This window comes from Stegodyphus dumicola, chromosome X1, assembly GCF_044657685.1.
Source record: "Stegodyphus dumicola isolate Sdum_Otavi_A_Nest chromosome X1, ASM4465768v1".
In the NCBI taxonomy this organism is placed as follows: domain Eukaryota; kingdom Metazoa; phylum Arthropoda; class Arachnida; order Araneae; family Eresidae; genus Stegodyphus; species Stegodyphus dumicola.
The window spans coordinates 81,919,770-81,931,827 of NC_140780.1; the positions used below are offsets into that span (position 1 = coordinate 81,919,770).

The 12,058-nt window shown below is 35.2% G+C and overlaps 1 protein-coding gene across 11 annotated transcripts in view; it reads right to left on the reverse strand.

Moving 5' to 3' along the window:
• The window catches only part of LOC118201164 (uncharacterized), a 96,238-nt gene that overhangs the window by 44,373 nt on the left and 39,807 nt on the right, over positions 1-12,058 (reverse strand). The window lies entirely within an intron of this gene.

The following is a 12,058-nucleotide window of genomic DNA, read 5'->3' on the forward strand; positions in this document are numbered from 1 at the left end:
TATAACAGCTTCATAAATTTCTCCACATACTGTAAGCAAAATAGCTGTTAACATTTAAAGAACATAATTTGAAAACACAATTTATAAGAAGCACTTAAAAATACAGATAACAGTTTGAACTTTACGGCAACTTTCAATATAAAAATATGGTCTAATGTAAATTTTCACAGTGTTATGTCATCACAGACTTAGAAGCAAGCACTTCAGGGATAAATACACACATTAATCTCTAAATGTCAAACCTAACTGTGAAATACTTAAGTAAATACTCATGAAGGAAACTGTAATAACTTTCAAAAAGACCTAGCAACTAATTTAATAAACAATACTTTGTATTAGTTTACGTTCAACAAAATGCAATGCACTATAAGAAATGCATTCACTCTTGTAACAAATTTGGCACAAATAGAGCAGAGTTAAATAAATACATCTAACAAACCAAAACTATTATATATTTTAGATGCTTCATAAAAACGTGCCTAAGCCCTTCTAAGCATTTGATGCTATGGGACTACAAACAAGCTAAAAAATAATCAGGATTCGTACACATTTCTGCACACGGAAATTAAGGACTTTTAAGGACCATTAATGAAAAAACTGAATAAATTCAATTAAAAATACCATCTATGCCTGAATTTCACTTTTGTAATACCATCCTAAAAATAAAATAGGTCCCTAAGTAGTATGCACTATTACTAAACATGAATTAATTAACATAATTATTATTGTATTTGCCGGCATATAAGACACACTTTTTTTCCTAAATTTGGTCTCAAAAAAGTTACCTGCGTCTTATACGTGAAGGACACAGGTTAACTTACGATACTGAAGGCTATTTTTAGCCCGGATAAAGGTCTAGACACGCATAACGTTTTCTACATCTGCCATAATTATTTTGCACATGCGTTAAATATCTGTCGCCAAAAAGCGCCAAAGCTCGAAGCTGATGTCGAAGTTCGAACAGGTTTGACGGTCACATTACGTCTATGGAGCCTTTCCTTCTTTACATACACTTTCTTTGACTCAGCCGACACACGTGTCGGTATTGGTGCTACTCTGCGGTATCGGTGTTTAAGACTGTTTGTTTTAAAAAAATAACCTGGAAAATATGACTACAGGAAACAAAAAAATTAAGCTATACAATTCAGCATAAACTAGGAGTGTTAAACTACGCAAAAGTGCATGGAAACAGAGCAGCAGCAAGGCATTTTGGTCCACCACCTACCGAAAAAATAGCTTGCCGTTTGTTAATTTTCCTTAATAAAAATATGTTTGGTAATTGCATTCAATGAGTGTTTATTTGGCTTTTACGAAACGTGAGAACTAAAAGAAACCACCAAACACGCGCTGTCACGTGGACTATTGAAACATTTTTTCCGTGTGTGTGGCCTTCTAAATAAGGGTGTGTCTTATATGCCGTCAAATACGGTAATAAGTTTAGGAATAAAATAAGCTTTATACAATTTATCAAGCAGCATTAAATATTTTACACTTATAATAGTTGGACATATTTGAAAGAAGATAAGTGACATTTATGTTTTACTAACAGCTTTATGTTGATTTTTTTTTTTTTTTTTTTTTTTTTTTTTAAATCTCATTTTGTCACATACTTAGTCTAGAGGTTTAGTAAATATCAGGCAGATTTTATGTCAAACGGCATAGGTTAAAATGAGAAGTAAGATCATTATCAGCATGATTCATAACCAAAAGATTGAATATTGTCACCGCTGCTGCTTGTCTAAAGAGAGACCTGCTGATAAGAATAAACCTGAAAGGCCTGATGTAGGCATGGTTGGCAAGTGTTGAATGTTAGTCAGGCTGTGTTTGATGCAGTTAGTGTCCAGTAGTGTAAAGTTCCAGGGGTTGTAACCAGTTAATATACTTTAAGGTTCCAATAAGCCATCAAAGCTCCAGAGCTGATAAGTTGTTTTGTATTATTTTAAGTCTCACTAGATGCAAAGATTAAGTTTTACTTGAATTTTTACATTTTTGTGTTTTATCTTCTGACCACAGTGAATATTAATGAAGTGCAATAACTCACATTAATACGTAGAGATACTTTTTAAGGGTACGCTGTAAGGATCTAAAGTTTTACTAATGTTTATTTTTATTTTAAATCTTTAGTATCACTTCTTATTTTCTACTTCCGGCCAGAATTAAAAGCTTTAACTTATTTATGCAAATTTGTCTGGCGAACGCCAAGTACTTAAGTTGTGGCTTTTTGCCAAGCGAGAGAGAGGAAGGAGTTAGTCGAAGCAGGCCGCTTACCTTAGCAGTTTTACTAGGTTGCTGGTTGCCTTCCAGGCCAGAGGTTTAATCCTCGTGATAATTTTAAACGTATTGTAGTGTTAACAGTTCTCTGTACTACATACGGCTTCCTGTTAATATACGGCCAATCTTCCACGTAGGCCCTTGTTTATTATTCCAAAGTTAAGTTGGAGTTTAGTTAAATATTTTTATATTCTTACGTTCAGACCACAAGTAGTTGGTCTCTGTATTCCGAAGTACGGAAATTATTGTAAAGAGTGAAAAATAAAGGGTTTCGTATACCCTTCCTGTGTATCTTGTCTACTTCCCACATTTATTGAACATAGCTTTAGTAAGCTCCCTGTTCCGAGTCAGGGTCTTTGCATGTTCCCAAAGAAAGTAAGGCGGAACATAGAACCTGATAGTGGTGCCCAACAAAGAAGAATTAACCATGGCCGAGTTTCAAGAAGAACCTGTGCTGCCTACAGAAGCGGCTCAGAATCCACAAATGCCAGTTACCGCCCTGGAAGGATTTGGTTACATCGTTCAGACCATGCGCGCTTCGATGAAACCAGAAGCAACATTTAATGGAAACTCACCGGTTACCAGTTTTTTTTGGAAAAACTAGATGACCACTTCATGCTCTACCCCGTGCACGAGTTTCAGAAAGTTACCTTAGCTACCAGCGCTTTGAGGGGCCAAGCGCTTAATTGGTTCAAATGTATAGGCAGAAGTCTCTTGGGTCAAGCAGGAAGTCCCACCTATACTTACGAAAATTTCAAGACTGCCCTAGTAAAAGCCTTCCCTGTCGTAAGGGATCGTGCGAAATTAGAAACGGAACTTTTCAGCATATATCAGCAAAGAATCGAAAATCTCTCAAGCTTTATTTTAAGAAAAATTCACGTCTTCAAACTCTTGTATGGAAACCGTCCGGATCCTGAGATAATTCAAGTGATTTTGCCGAGGTTACTTCCCCAAGTGCAAGACTTTATTGAATTAAGGAATCTGACTACACTGGAAAAGTTATTCGAGCTAGCAATCCAGTTTGAAAGAAGAAGAACGGCAGACATTGAAAGAAGACGCCAATATCAACAACGAAACCAATTTGGTGCGCCAAGACTACAGCAAACTCAAGCACATGGCTACGGAGAAAAAGCGAATCAGTGGGCAAGGAAACCCGAGCATTCAAAAACAGCCGGCGAACGTCGACAGTTCAATAGCAACCCAGGAAAAAAGTCTCAAGGCCAGGGGAAAAAGAAGGAAAGCACGGAAAGGAAAAATAATTTAAACTAAAACGGATTTCTGCTGACGAGAGGGTGCGGAAATCCGAAGGCCACGAAAACTCCTCTTCCTACAAGTTAAATACAGTAATGGTGAAAAATTTGACTCTTCCGAAGATTGAAGTGTTGGTGAATAATATCCCAGCTACCGCACTCCTGGATACAGGCGCGCAGTGTTCCTGCGTGGCAGAAGATTTTTTTAGGAAGTATTTTCGTAAATATCGCATATATAATTTGGATAATACGACAGTGTTAGCTGCGCAAGGAGAAAGATGTAAGTGCATAGGTAAATTACCGCTATACGTCCGTATCAAGGACGAACAAGTAAAGGTTATGATTTTTATAGTAAAGAATCTGCAAGCACATATTATCTTAGGAATAGATTTTCTTTCAGAGGCACAAGCAACGCTGGATTTTAATGAAGCATCCCTTAAGCTGACGATGAAACCAGTTCGAGAAGAAAAATCGGAGCCGCCGATGTTAAACCTTGACCACCTGCCTAATGAAGAGCAACAAAGAATCAGACAAGTGGTAAGTGAATTTGCTTCATTATTTAGTGATATTCCAGGATTTACTCAAGTTACTAACCATAGTATTGACACCGGAGATTCAATGCCAGTTCGCCACAAAGCATACCGGTATGATAAGAATAAAGAAACAATTATAGAATGGCACATCAGCGATATGCTACGTAAAAAGATCATAACGCACATCTCAAGTAGTTATGCTAGCCTGGTGGTTTTATGTAAGAAAAATAATGACTATCCATTAACACATCCAAAAAGGTGGCGTTTCGCGATTGACTACCGTAAATTAAACTCCATAACTAAATATCCGGTATATCCGTTACCTACTATTGAAGAAATTCTAAGGAACATAACGTCGACCAAATATATGACGACTTTAGACTTAACGACTGGTTATTTTCAAATAGGGGTTAGACCGGAGGACATGCCTAAGACTGCTTTTATAACCAAGTCTGGCACTTATGCATTCCTGCGTATGCCGTTTGGCCTTTCAGGGGCACCGGCAACATTTCAGCGATGTATGGACATTGTGTTAAGGCCTGTTCTTAAAAAGTCCACATTTATCTAGTTAGACGATATCATTATTACTAGTGATAATCTGGACCAACATGTACAGGATTTAAGACAGGTGTTTTCTTTATTAAATGAGGCCGGTCTAAAAGTTAATGTCGAAAAGTGCAAATTTGCAGCCCCTGAATTAAAATATTTAGGTTACAAAATATCTCAGAAAGGAATCGAGAGAGACGAATCAAAAATAATTGCTGTACAAAAGTATCCGACTCCAAACACGGCGAAGAAGCTGTCTTCTTTTCTAGGACTTTGTTCATATTATAGATCCTTTATAAAAGATTTTGCAGCTATTGCTGAACCATTGTTAAAATTAAAAAGGAAAAAGGCAAGATTCTTGTGGACGGCCGAAGCCAATAGTGCTTTCGAAAAATTAAAACAAGCATTAACACAAGCCCCTGTGTTGAAATTTCCTGAAAAGGATGAGAATTTAGAAATTTCAGCGGATGCTTCGGATTATGCGGTAGGAGCGGTACTTTCACAAAATCAGCAGCCCGTGGCATTTTTTAGCCGAACTTTAAATCAAACACAAAGAAATTATTCCGCGACCGAGAAAGAGGCACTTGCAGTTCTGTTAGCAGTGCAAAAGTTCCGAGTCTATTTTGGAAAGGCGCCAATAACAGTGTATTCTGATCATGTGGCGGTAACTAGATTGTACTCAGGGAAAAACTTATCCCCAAGGTTAATAAGATGGGCACTCAAGCTACAAGAATATAATCTGGTAATCAAGCATACCCCCGGAAAGGAAAATATCGTAGCAGATGCCCTATCCAGAATAAATATAGATGAAGAAGGTAATACTGTAAAGGTGGCAATGCTCACAGCATGTACAATAAATTCCCGAGAAACTGTAATAACCGAACTGGGTAAGGATCCTGAGTTTGGAAGCATTTATGAGTATTTAAAGGATCCTGAAAATTTTAGCCACCAAGATATTGTGGCGATAAGAAATAGGGCAGCCCATTACGAACTAATAGATGGTCTATTATTTTATACAAAAACTACAAATTCCAACAACGAATTTCGACCTGTTATCCCAGCTAGTCTTAGATTAAATATCCTGCAGGAGTTGCATAACAGCCCTTTAGCTTCTCATGCTGGTATTCAAAAAACTATCCAACGCGTACGCGAGCCAGTCTATTTTCCTGAACTGCAAAAGTTAACAAGGGTGTATGTCCAGTCCTCCCCAACATGTCAAGCAGTTAATTATATTAATTTCCGCCCGGCCGGGTTTTTAAATAGTATTAAATCCGAATTTCCAAATGAAATAATTGGCATCGATTTATTGGGCCCTTTCCCAAAAAGTCAGTTAAATAAAAGTTGCTATCTCCTTGTTATGGTTGATCATTTTAGTAAGTGGACCGAAATTGTTCCCTTAAAACGAGCTTCCGCGAAATTAGTTACTGATTCTATTTTAAATAAATATATTTTAAAATACGGGGCGCCCCTAAAAGTTATATCGGATAATGGTCCTCAATTTGTAAGTAATATATTTGAAGACATGTGCCAAAAACTGGGCATACGTCATTTAAAAATGGTCCCGTATCGGCCGCAATCAAATATAGCGGAACGGGTCAATAGAAATATAGTGAAAATTATCCGTAGTTATGTTAAAAATTTTCATAAAAGCTGGGATAACTATGTCAATGAATTTGCTTTCGCCCTTAGGACCGCAAAACATGATACAACGGGCAAAACTCCTGCTGAGTTATTTTTAGGCAGAAAGATTATAACGCCGTTAGATAAATTATTTTATGTGCAACAAAGAGCCCCAGAATTTAAAATGGGTGATATAGAAAAACTAATTAAAGAAGCAAAAAAGAATACTGAAGTAGCACAGAGAAAACAAAAACTTTATTACGATTTGAAACGACGGGGAGTAACTTATAAAGTAGGAGATGAAGTATTAAGAATTAAGCATTCACTTTGTTCAGCACCAGAAGATAAAACCGCCAAATTTTTTCCACGATTTGAAGGACCATATGTCATACAAAAAATAACTCACGCTGTAGTGGTGTTAAAAGCCAGGAATGGTGAAACATGCTCCGCAAACATTGATCAAATAAAACCCTACTATGACCGTAATAAAATGCAAATATTCACAGATCTTTTGCAGGATCCGGCACAGCAGGCACAAGCTCCAGAGGTGGAACAACGACAAGTACAAGGGCAAGCCATTAGGAGGCAGGAGCAATTGAAAAGAAAGTTTCCCCACTGGAAAATTGAAGGTAACAAGAAAAAGAAGCCGTACCACCGTCCAGAAAAGAGAGCTCACGACCACCCCCAGAATGAAGAAGGGAGAAGTACGACGAATGCAAAGAGAGCCAGGAGAAATAACGGCAACTATAACCCGGCACCCAAACGGAAGATCTACTCATCGGACAGGACTCTCCGCAGCAAATGTCGCCGAACTGTGGAAGGGCCACTAGCGGCGGAGGAAAAGATACAAGGAAAATTTGAACGGCCAGCAACGAGGTCCAAGCAGGAACGAGAGAGAAGTGTCCCGGTTCCGCCAAGACCAGCTGCCATCAAACGGCCAAGACCACAGGCAGAGGCGAAAAAGAAGGTATTCAAGGGTGACCGAACTGGAGGAAAAAGAAAGCTTCTAGGGGAAGGCCGAGCCCGCACAAGAAGGAGGATAAATCAAACTAGAATCTTCGCTACCTTCCAGGACTGGGCTGAGAAAAGAATGTCCGAATATCACAAAGATAAGTAAAATTTTATGTCACTTTGCAAACTTAAGTTAATCTTTCATTCTTACTGCAAGTGGAAGATTTCAAGAAGTTTTACCTCATGTGAGGTCTACCTTTATCCCAAAAAAGGCGAAAAATGAGTTGTTACCGATTTTGGTACTATGTTTTTCAATTACTCGTGAGTAAAACTAAAGTTGATGTATAATAGGAATGTGTAAATACTTGAATATTGTAAAAGTTATTGTATAAATTTTATTTAAACATTCTGGCAAGAAAGAAGTTTTAGTCTGAAAGACTTTTGAAATGTAGTGTTTCAATGTAGAAGAATTGGCACTTGCTTGGAAAAGAATAGAAGTTAACAATGTACTACTTAATGTATGTTTTAAAATGCATAAAATTAACGGCATGTTAATATGTTCTTATATACAATGTGAACTGTTATTTTAAATGTTAAGAAATACTGTGATATGCTAAAAGTGAAAGTAATGCCAAAAAATTTTTAACTTATTCGTGTGAGTGTAAAAAGACCAAATTATGGTGAATGTGTTAAAGGTTGAATGAATGTAGTTAGGCTCTCTGACGCTACACTTCAGAGTTAGCCACTTTCAGAATAGTACCTCAGGGTTTAGAGCTGAAGATAGGGTGTGTTACGAGGTCTTGTTATGTTGAATTTTAACACGTTAGTGTTTGGATTGTAGGCGGCAGTGTTGAACACGTATACCATAAACACATTCGTGTTTGGTGTTCTTTTACAACACATGTCAGAGAGCACGGGGAGAGATAATTAAAATAAAGTCATGAATGAAATAAGAATGTTAAGAGAAATATAAATATTCATGTTACTTGCCATTTCATTGTGTAACATTTCATTAAACTAGTTTTCCTTCCAGATCTCTGGAAGGAACCAGATTTGAATAAAAGCTCCTGTTAGATGCAGTACAGATGAAAAATTGGTTGTCCATGGAGCTGATATTGTAAAAACAATTTTTTTTTTTTTTTTTAATTTCTAGTTTCTAGTGAGAAATGTTTGTAAAAGATTGGCCTCGCGTTAGATTCTAGAGCTAAAAGTTTTCAACAAGGTCGTTTTAGACCTCAGTTTCAAACTAATTAACTCTGGCGGGAAGTATGTAAGGATCTTAAGTTTTACTAATGTTTATTTTTATTTTAAATCTTTACTATCACTTCTTATTTTCTACTTCTGGCCAGAATTAAAAGCTTTAACATATTTATGCAAATTTGTCTGGCGAGCGCCAAGTACTTAAGTTGTGGCTTTTTGCCAAGCGAGAGAGAGGAAGGAGTTAGTCGAAGCAGGCCGCTTACCTTAGCAGTTTTACTCGGTTGCTGGTTGCCTTCCAGGCCAGAGGTTTAATCCTCATGATAATTTTAAACGTATTGTAGTGTTAACAGTTCTCTGTACTACATACGGCTTCCTGTTAATATACGGCCAATCTTCCACGTAGGCCCTTGTTTATTGTTCCAAAGTTAAGTTAGAGTTTAGTTAAATATTTTTATATTCTTACGTTCAGACCACAAGTAGTTGGTCACTGTATTCCTTCCGAAGTACGGAAATTATTGTAAAGAGTGAAAAATAAAGGGTTTCGTATACCCTTCCTGTGTATCTTGTCTACTTCCCACATTTATTGAACATAGCTTTAGTAAGCTCCCTGTTCCGAGTCAGGGTCTTTGCATGTTCCCAAAGAAAGTAAGGCGGAACATAGAACCTGATAACGCAGTTAAGCAGTTAGTTATAAATAATTAAATTAGATAATTAGATATTCTTAGTCGTTATGGATTTAAATGGACACTATTAAATTTTATTTTTTAACAATATTTGTTAAAAAAAGCTCTATTAAAATCAAAATCTAATAAAATTTCACAGTTTAAAATACATGTAATTTATGATATTGATTCTTAAGATATTAGGACACAATCAAAGCTACAAAACATTTATGTTTTGTAACAACAACACTCAACAAAATATTTATCCATAATTTTAATTTGAAGCCCTTTTAAACATTTTAACTAGTTTATAATCAATTTCTTTCTCTTTAAGCACCTGTTCTAACAATTAGAGATTTGTCTGAACATGCAAACCAATGCTCTCGCTAGTTTCCGCGTGCTTTATCTCCTAACTTATCAACCTCTCCACAATGTACCTATGAGGGTTTACTTAATCTGGGAAAAGTTAAATGGTCCAAAACCACCAACAGAGGTCAAGCAAACTATTGCTACGTCTTAAAGTAACTACAATATAAGACAAAGATTTAAATAAGCTTCTTATTTAAAAAGAACTTAGAACATAAAGGCATGTTCTGATGCTAACAAAATCAAGTATAGCTCACAGTGACGTAATTAAATAAGAACAGTTAAATTCAAACTAAAAATACGGACTAGTGGTCAAAGATTATACAATTTAATTTCAATTTAATCTGGCTCAGTAACTCTATCATATGAGGAAATAGAAACGGGAAATTATAGTAAAGGCTTTGAAATCATAAACAACTGGATAATTTACATAATAATAACTGCCCATATCTTTGAAGAATAATTTTCTTTATGTATTCATTTTCTTTCTTCAGCATTTTTTTTTTTTCCCCCCATTTTAGAATTTAATTAAGGATTTCTGTTATTCTAAAAAAACTCTAAATGCATTTAGAATGTACAGAAAATGTGGCTAATTTTATTTCTTTAGTAATATGAACATTCAAAAGAAATATGAAATATATATGATAAAGGCCGATTAGAGAGCTGGTAAGGCAGAATTTTTAGAATTTAGTGACACACCGTAAAACAAAATCTAGAAATAGCAAAACTTTTAGAACTTAGAGCAGGCAATGGAAGCTAATTTAATTTTTGCATGAGTTTGCCTTTATGTTCTGTTTAAATAAAAGAACTAGCAAATTACTTTATGTAACTAATTAATTTAATTAGCAATTTATTTACTAATAACTTTATTTAATTTATTTAATCAATTTTATTCATTAAATTTAATTATTCTTATTATTTAACTTTATGTAAGTAGTTTATTTATTTAGTAAATTATTTTATGTAACTTGATATTATAGGACTATAATATTATTATTACAGTATTGCCCTGAATACTTATTACCACATAAGCCATTATACTATTATTTAATACTATGTAAGTGTTGTTCATCAGAGATCGCATTAAGTACAAATTAATGTACAGACATTCTCAGCGTTATAGCTTGCTCGTTATAAAAAGACTACTAAAGATACAACTCAAATCAAACTCAAGCACCAAATGTTGAATATTCAGCTTACTTTTCAGTTATTTGGCTATTCAACTGCCAAATGTGAAGTTCACTTTAGTAAGATTCTACATAAAATAATGAAGTAAGAGCAGCACTTCTGTAACACATTAATTATATTGGGAGTAACTCAACTTTCGTAAGCAGCAAAATATTTTTTTAATTATGAAATTATTATTTTATTCAAATATTTCATTACAATTTTAAAAAATATTTACCTGTGCATAACTAATAATTTTTTAACATTTGTAATATAAAACCCCATTAATTTTAATCATACATTAACTTTTGAGTCCAGGAGAATTCATCAATTTGAGAATAGTAAAAAAAATTAGCTAAAAATATTTGCTTTTTATTTCAAATAACTGTATTTTAACAGTGTAAAAGTTGCTAAAATAATGCCGAAATTTATGAGCAGCACTAAATCTATCAGAATTTTCCCCAAAGCTCACTTCTGCATAGTTTGAGGGCAAACAAATTTTTCTCTTTCTTCCTGTTACGAATTAGAGATGGAAAATGCCTTTCTGAAAGGTGAAATGGCATCAGAGCAACTAATGCCCGAAATTCACATTCTGTTCAGGCTTTTGGCAAGCTAAAATCGAACCACCTAAAGCAATCTATAAATGCACAATCAGGTTTAAGTTGGCCAATCCATATGAACATCAAGTATTTGATACTAAAGATTCTTAATGCGACATACCATCCCCTATTAGCAAAATGTCTGGACCAACAGCATCCCTAAACAGCCTTGCATGAAGTTCTATGCCTGGTCCACATCTATTACAGAATAAAAAACAAACATATGCAGCTCAATGAGGCCATTTTCTGATTATTCCTTCCTAACCCACTAAACTGCTTCAATGGGAAAAAGATTTCATGAACAAAGAAAGGCAAGTTGCATGTCTCTTGTTCTCTACAGATCGAAACACATCTAGAATCACAGTTAAGCTGTACCTGGAATTGTCACTACACAGTACATGGTCCCATTCCTTTTAGCTCTACTGTACATGAAAATAACAGTACCTTAAACAGGCCTCCTTGGAACATGAAATGGATTTATTCATACAAACAACTGGTTTTCTTGCTTCAACCACATGAAGCCTTTGTGCCACAGTCAAATAGCTGGTTCCAAATTCCTGTGGCAGAAAACAAACATCAGATCTTGGTCACCAATGATCCAGAGTAACAGATTCACTACTTAAAAAGCAGTTCTAAATTTTTTATATGACACATTGAGGGGATATTCAGATCTTGGGTGGCTTCCATTTATATTTGCTCCTCTTCTAAAGCTTTTTCTAAAGCCAATAAGATGCCGTTTTTGTCCACTTAAATCACTTTTTCTTGCATTCATAACTTTTTAAAGGAATTATTTTCTTCACAGATCCCAAAATATTTTTCTCTACAATACACAGCATAAAACAATAATAATAATAATATAAATAACTACATATAAATACCTTAAAGAAAACTAT